We start from the raw sequence: 7,856 nt of genomic DNA on the forward strand, positions 1-7,856 counted from the left end.
AGACATGGCAATGCATTTTCAAAGTAATTTATGCACCACCACCCTCCTCAGCATGTTTGAGACTTAGAGGAGCATGGTTCTCGACCCTCGGGCCATCAATCACGCATTTTAATGCATGATGGCCCAAGAAGTCAAGTGTGCAACTTCAATATCAAATGAAATGCACACAAACACATAAAGGTCCCCAACCTCTATCATTTTTGATCAAGAGGGATGGGATGCATGCACAATGCTATGCAAGCTAAGCATGCAATATGAGCATGTGAACACGCATGCAAACATGCAAGTATGTAACAAGTATGCAAGCTAACAAGAATGCAAGATGCAATTTAAACATGCAAACATGCAAGACATGTAGCAACATGTTAAGCAACTTAATCAAAGATGCATGCCAAACGCAATATCACTTAAACATGCAACACCATGTTAATAGTCCTATCATCTAGACGTACAAACATACATAGCATACAACAACATGCAAAGGTGCCAAGTATGCGACAACATGCAAGGCAAGCATGTAACAACATGCAAAGGATGGTCTTAAACCAATATGGGCAGCTCTCAAATAGGCCCAAATCAGCGGCCAATATGCTAAGGGACAAGGGACAAAGTCACATACAAACATGCATGTATAATAGTCCAACACTTAAGCATAAAAGGGAAACTTTTAAGGACACTTAAAAGGGACAAACATGGACATATGGCAAGCATTTTAATGCTCTGAAAACATGCAAAGGTTGATGCCAAATCAACCTAATGATGCAAACAAGTCATGCACAAAAAGCTTGAAACTAGCCCAAAGGCTCAAACCATGATCATGTGACACATGAAGCAAATGGTCAAAGTGGACCAAAACAGTTCCAAATCATGCCAAAGTAAGCCTAAAACATGCAATGGCCAAAGCTAAAACAAGCTAAAACAAAAGGGGCAAGGCATGAGGCATGCAAGGCCACCAAAGAGGTGTTACACTACACCTAAGACAACCAAACATGGCATGATTTAGGCGACCAAAATCAGAGATATGACATGCTAAAATGAGCCCAAAAACCCACTTAGATGGCATCCCAAATGCCTAGACATGATGGCATACACAATGACACATCCACGAGGCATACAACCCTAACTCTTTAAAACATTAAAGGAGTTATAAATGCAAGCATACAAGCATAACATATGGACTGAAATGGCATTATAAGTGATGCCAAACCACTGAAATGATCCAAATGGAGCATGCTAGAGGATTCAACACTCGAAACTAACAAGCAAGATTACATGGTAGCTATACAAAGCAAGTCATGGATGACCCAAATAACCAAAATCAGACCTAAAGCATGCATAAAAACTTCATGGAGTCAAGCCAAAATCATGCTAGAAACAAAGCTCAAAGCACACAGCATATTAGGGCAATTTCATGGAATTACAAGACAAGTATACAAAGCATGCATGGCATGTCTAAACCAACTTTGGACAGAGGTATATCATGGAAAAATAACATCGAATACCCTCTGAAATAGAGCTAAATAAAGCTATGCACACATGCTACAACACAAGCCACTTATGCTAGCATTAAAGACAACAAGGAGAGGGGATGACCCTCTCCTATTTAGGACACCAAAACCACCTCTCCACCACTGAAAATCCTCTGGATTTCAGTGGTAGAGAGGTCATGCAAAGCTAAGAACAATGGCCAAAAGGTATGGCCTAAAACAAGGCCTAACAAGGCCTTGGAGGGGGGAGACAACCCCAAACCTCAAAGTGACCTTAAGCAAAGTTCTAAAGCACACAAAATCAGAACTTTTATCAGTTATAGTCGAAGCTTAAAACAATAAGCAAGATAGGCTAAAAGCTTGTGCAAAAATGGGAAAACTAAAGCAAGAACACTCACCCTTGTAGATCTTCTTCAAGAACAATGGTCCAGTAGGTTTTTTGAGTCCACGGCAACCCAAGAACACCAAAATCAACCTCCAAGGACCTCAGCTCCAAGAGGATGGTGTAATGCTAGGTGTTTGTGTGCAAAAGTATGAACAAAACAACCTTATACCCAAACAAATATGTAAAGAGAGTGAGATATAGATATAGATAGATACAACTATTTCTAACCCTAATTTCAAACCTCTGGAACCTTGGAGGAGGGAGGAGGGCCTCTCCTCTTATAGAGGTTCAATTCTAAAGCTTCTAAGAGAGGCTAACCCAAGAGGCAAATCCCTCCATACACATGGAGGGGGTGAATTGTGCGTGCCAGCTGGCACTAAATATCTGCATAAAGCAGATGGAAAGGGGTCGGCTATAAAATATGGTCGATTGACCAACAAATATAGCCGACCGACCAAAAACATTGTCGACCGGCCATCACCAATGGCCGGTAGCAACAAAACAGGGCCAGTGGCCTCAAGCCAAGGCCGATGAGGTGTGGGGATGGCCAACAAGCCATTCCCTGCCCTTAGAAGCAAAAACACAAGTGTTTGGTGTACAACCAAGCACAAAACAAACAAGTTAAGAGGTCTTGAGGCAAGGCGCGCGACCGAAACCTCCGAGAACTCAAGATGAACACGAACATGGATGATCATCGAGTGTTCAAACAATGACGTCCAAGTCTTGAGGACGGTCAAAAATGGGGTGTCTACATTAACGTAAATCAAAATGATGCACAAAAAGTGATATCCAAATAGTAATTTTGAAAATCAAGTTGTTTGATTTGATTTTTTTGTTGATTTTTTTATTTTTGTTTTTATCCCAAAAAACATGCTACAACTTTACAGAACAAATTACAATTTACTGAAACAACGAATGAAACATATATAAACTAATGACATGATTCACATAACACAAGTTGTGAGTTTAACCGAAACAAACGAGTTATGAATTTAACCAAAATGATCCAAACAAATCAAATTAATTAACAAAAAACCTTTTTTTTTTTTTTCAACTCTGTTGTTTGTTGTTTTTAGATCGAGGCCCAATAATACAAAAAAAAAAAAAAAAAAAACAAAGTTACATTGAGAGCCAGCCGAGCCTCGATGAAGCACGACTGGGCATCAAGATAGCCAGTCGGGCTTCAACAGTGGGGCAGGGGTAGATCCGAAAAATCACACACCATGGCTTATAATAACACAAACTCACCCCTATTTTGCACACACCCAAATCCGAAAACCCTCACTCTCTCTCTATAGGACTCCTCTCTCTCTAGTTTTCTCCTCTCCTCAGAAAAAGCCAACAAACCTCACAAAATTTTCCTAGAAAACTTTGTACTCTTCTACATTTTGAACTGATTGAAACTTGATTTAGTGAAGCTTTGAGTTTTCTATTGGTTTTTCTTAGATTCTCACACATTTTCCCTTTCTTTCTTTGAGTTTTCTCTTTTTTCTCTCTTAGTTTTCTCTTTCCTAGGGTTTGAGATTTGAGGTTTTCACTCCAAAATCACTCATCCACTCACTTTTTTTCACTTTTTCATCCTCTCTCTATGGTTAGTGACAAAGTACCCATTCCTGACCCTACCGCAGGTATCGGTGCTGCCCTTGGTGCGAATATGGACGCGGAAGAGGCTGCTGCATTGCTTTTCCTTATCGAGAGGCCCTTTGATACGACTATTTACTAGCCACGTACACACGTGCCATCCACATGCGGTATTTTGAGATTTGAGGGCTTCATCCCAAGGATAGATGAGGACACCCTATTGCGAGAGCCCACGGAGTACGTATCTGCCGACGCCTCCACGGTACGTAACTTTTTCCCTTATTTTACTTTGTACACATGTTGAAACTGATGAACAAACCACTCGTCTCTACTATACATATACTGATAAAACTCCCAATTGATAGGTGATAGCTAGGAGGATAGGCGACTATGGCTCCATATCTGGCCCCCGACGCTGGTACGAGTGGCTTCCCGTGGAGGTCCGTGCTTTAGTTGATGTTGCTAGCTTTGGGCTCTTCTGCTTCGGGCTCATACAGATGAGGGCCAAGTCATGGCTCTATGGGGCCCTGGTAAAGAGATGGTGGGCTACCACCGACTCATTCCAATTCTCCTTGACCGGGGAGATGATGCTGACCTCATACGACTTCTTGATGCTAATTGGTTTGTGGGTTGGGGTCGGCGGCCCAGTCCCCTTTGATCCGGATATGTCCCAGTGGAGGGCTGCACAGCTCCAGCTTCTCGGGGCGATCCCAGACACCACCAGCCACGGAATAGTGCGCTACAGCTGGTTCTTAGAGCACTTTTCCAGCACTCAGACAGCTACTATAGATGAGGTTGCCTAGTACACCCGCGGCTTCCTCATGTATCTTCTCTGTACTACCCTATTTGCGAATAGGGAAAATATCGTAGGGTTATAACTTCTAGGGGAACTGTGGACCTTTCTCGGGTGGTGGAGTACAATTGGGGTGGTGCCGACCTGGCCACCTTATAATGCTGCATGAGCTTCGTCTCCCGCCGCAAGGCGAATTTTCTCAGCGGCTACTGGAGGGTTTGAGAGGTATACCCTACACTCATTTTTCTGATATGCTTTACACTCTATTCATTGTTACATTTCTTGTTCATCTGATCTATTTTTTCCACGTCTTCTGTTTGCAGCTTTGGGTCTACACATATTTCACTTCCCTAGCTCTAGTCATAGTGAGGCCGATCGAGTTGTTAGTATCCTGCTCCCGGTACTACAACTCGTGGTTCGAGCGACGCCGCCTTGTAGATCGAACCTTCTTGTACTTTCGCCACTTGTTGACACGATCACGGCGGACTAGGTAGCAAAATACCAGCCTTTAGCTTTTACTTACGATAAGCATATTGCACTGTTTCCTACACTACACGGTCACTCTCATGCTGCTGTATTTGTACCATATTGCCATTCTCATACTGTATTGACTTCTGACATTGCATTGATTTCTAACACCACACTGCCATTGGACACTGCACTGATTTTCTTATATTGTACTGATATCTGACATTGCACTGATTTTTTCATACTGCATTGATATTGGACACTGCAGTGATTTTCTCAGGTTGACTGGCACCCTTAGGCGGGCATTCCCCAAGCGTCGAGGATAACCTATACTGCTACATGGCACGCCTCTACGATGAGGATTCTGTTTGAGGGCCCCTTTGGCCAGGCGTACTACCTGGGGGAGAGGTTCATCCGCCAGACGCAGGGCGTCGCTGACCTCGACATTTTACATCCTCTTCTTCTCGGCATGAGGGTAGTGGATGATCTGCATGACAGTGATAGGCGAGGACGGCGATCATCATCATGAGCCTGGCGACTTCACTACCTTCTTACACACCTGGGTGATAGCGCCTCTTACCCCAGGCGTGGCTCGAGCTGTGCCGGAGGTTGCTGTTGTTGCTGCCGCTACTGCTGCAGCTGGTGATGCGCCTGCTGGAGGTGCCCCTGCCATTTCTCCTATTCTTGGATTTCCTGTGATCCCATTGAGATCATGTACATGCGTTTGGATAGAGTGATCAAGCAGATCCCACTTGTGCACATCGAGGAGAGGGATCGTAGGCTAGTGTTTGCTCCTAGTATCGAGCAGGTACACATTCCTTTATGCTAATCCATACTGCACTTTAGCTTGTTTTCTGCCATTTTTATTCATTGTCCGCTATTACTTTTGTCTACCTGTCTCAGATTCTGTTCTTTTTACAGATCCCCCCAGTGTACGGTAATGACCTTCTTCGTACGATCGACCGACTGCTCCTCATGGTACGAAGGAGGCAGACTGCCTTAGTCACCTATGGGATCGAGGTACATTCTATTTGCGGTTTACTGTTACTGCCATATTATGCACTCTGTTGATTTATACTGATCTTTGTCCTCTTTTCAGCTTGAGTCTGTACCAGTTGCACCTGCAAGACCTCTTCTAGCTGGGAGGAGAAGGAGATGGGGCCTAGTGAGAGGCCGAGGAGGAGCTTACCAGGGGAGAGGCTGAGCGAGGCAGCGCTCACCTTCAGAGAAGTCTTTTGACGAATCCACGACCCCTAAGGAAGAGGGAGAAAAGGTTGACTTGCAGTCCAGTAGCCCCAGCGATGATAGTGACGCATCTCCTTCGTAATCGAGGAGGAAGAGAGCTAGGATGGGCTACTGATGATGATGATGATTTGCTATTTTGTTTGTTTTTTTGCTTGTTATTGTTTCGTATCGTTTTGCTTTGTAGTTAAAGACTAGCCTCGAATAGACCCTTTGTTTTTGAAGACTTTTCTTTTGTTTTTTTACTTTGCTTTGTAAAATAATGATCGGGGTTGGACCCGCTAGTTTATAAAAGACAAGTTTTTGTTGAATGATCTCTTTGCACAATGTGATGAATGGCATTTGCATGTGATGAATGGTGTAACCCTTGCATTGTAACCTTTAGACCTATAATTTCTTGTTCTGGAATTGATTCATGAATCGGATAATGACTTACAACAGGCCATAATGTAAAATACAATTTGATAACAGAAAAAATGAAATGAAAACAACTCAAAAATACTAAATAACACCTGGTACAAACAAAATAAGACTCAAAAGTACAGTCGTGGTCCACCCGAACAAAGGCCAGCTTTTGCTGCAAATGCACTGAACTAGACCAGCAATAAGACCCGGTCGGGCTTCACTAATGCACGGCCGGCCATCAATGTGATGTCGGTCAGTGTTGTCTAGCTGTCCTGCACAGCGCGTTCTCAAACTCTATAAATAGTGCTCCCATGCTATTTTTCTGGCAAACTCACAAGTCTTTGATATTTTGCTCTCAAGATGGAGATGTTACTTGTCAATAGGCTTCGAGACTGGATAGCCACTTTGGATGGCTCGAAAAAGGTGAATTTCCGCAGTTTCGGCCTAAACGCCCTTTTTCCTTTGAGTTGCACTTCTCTTTGCTTTCCATTCCTCCATGCCGCGGTTCGATGTTGGACCCCAGTCACACATGTATTTCAATTTGGATCTCAAGAAATGTGTCCAACACTCAAAGAATTTCAAGAACTGATGGAATCCCAGCGCGACGAAGAAATCATGCCTCAACCCCGTTTTAGCCATGCCCAGGCTTCGGGACAGATGTGTGGGTTTTCATTGCACAAGGCTCGATCTTTGGCTCATGGCGGGGAGCTGGACATCCTCGGTTTACTTCATTGGTTTTCTGCTATTGGAGTTAAGAGCGACCTTCTCTGGTGCAGCCACCGACAATATGCTCTCTGTTTATGCCTACTTGCACAACTCCTAATTGTCCTTAGTTTTGGCGAAGCTAGTACCTGGTTAATTGAAGTGGCCCAATGCTTGAGAGAGGGCAAGAGTTGCATAGGTTTAGCACTGGCCGAAACTTTGATAGGTTTGGATGCTTTCCATCAGGGAGACACTGCCCGCTTTGTAGGGAGCCCACTACTTCTCCAGGTATTATTTTTCACCCTTCTAATTTATAATTCTTACATCACTCATCACTCATCACTCTTTCTCCGTTTTCTCACTCAAAACCCTTTCCTTACTTTTCCCTCAGCGCACACCTCTCTATTTTTTAATCTCTCTTGTTTTTCATTTCTTTCCAGGTATGGTTGATGGATAAACTGCAGGTAGTGGGCCCTTGCCCCGAATACTCGGCCAGGGCTTACTTATTTCACCAATGGCTAATACATTTTCCTTCAGAGGGTTTATGGTGTGATTCGATGTGCAGCTGGGCCGCAGCTGATATATCTTGGCGTTGCCCCTGGTTTAATTTAGCCGAGATGAGCTACAGCTAGGGGTGGGCAACACTTTATCTGATCCGTAAAAACTGCCCAACCCGCATACAAATGGGCGGTTTCACAAACACAATGCGGGCAGATGCGGTTTGAAATATGGCATGTTTGCGAGTTGTGGGCTGCGGGCGGGTTGCGGGTTAAAAAAACCGCCTTCACTTTCA

The 7,856-nt window shown here is 43.8% G+C and overlaps 1 long non-coding RNA gene across 1 annotated transcript; it reads left to right on the forward strand.

The window, feature by feature from the left end:
* The first annotated feature begins 3,837 nt into the window (after positions 1-3,837).
* Positions 3,838-6,267, forward strand: LOC145789983 (uncharacterized). Its single transcript, XR_014328543.1, has 4 exons — positions 3,838-4,471; positions 4,570-5,522; positions 5,636-5,734; positions 5,814-6,267. It is a non-coding gene; the product is annotated as an uncharacterized LOC145789983 (long non-coding RNA).
* The last annotated feature ends 1,589 nt before the right edge of the window (positions 6,268-7,856 follow it).

This window comes from Camellia sinensis, chromosome 1 (genome assembly GCF_055761805.1).
Source record: "Camellia sinensis isolate YWXY chromosome 1, ASM5576180v1, whole genome shotgun sequence".
In the NCBI taxonomy this organism is placed as follows: Eukaryota; Viridiplantae; Streptophyta; class Magnoliopsida; order Ericales; family Theaceae; genus Camellia; species Camellia sinensis.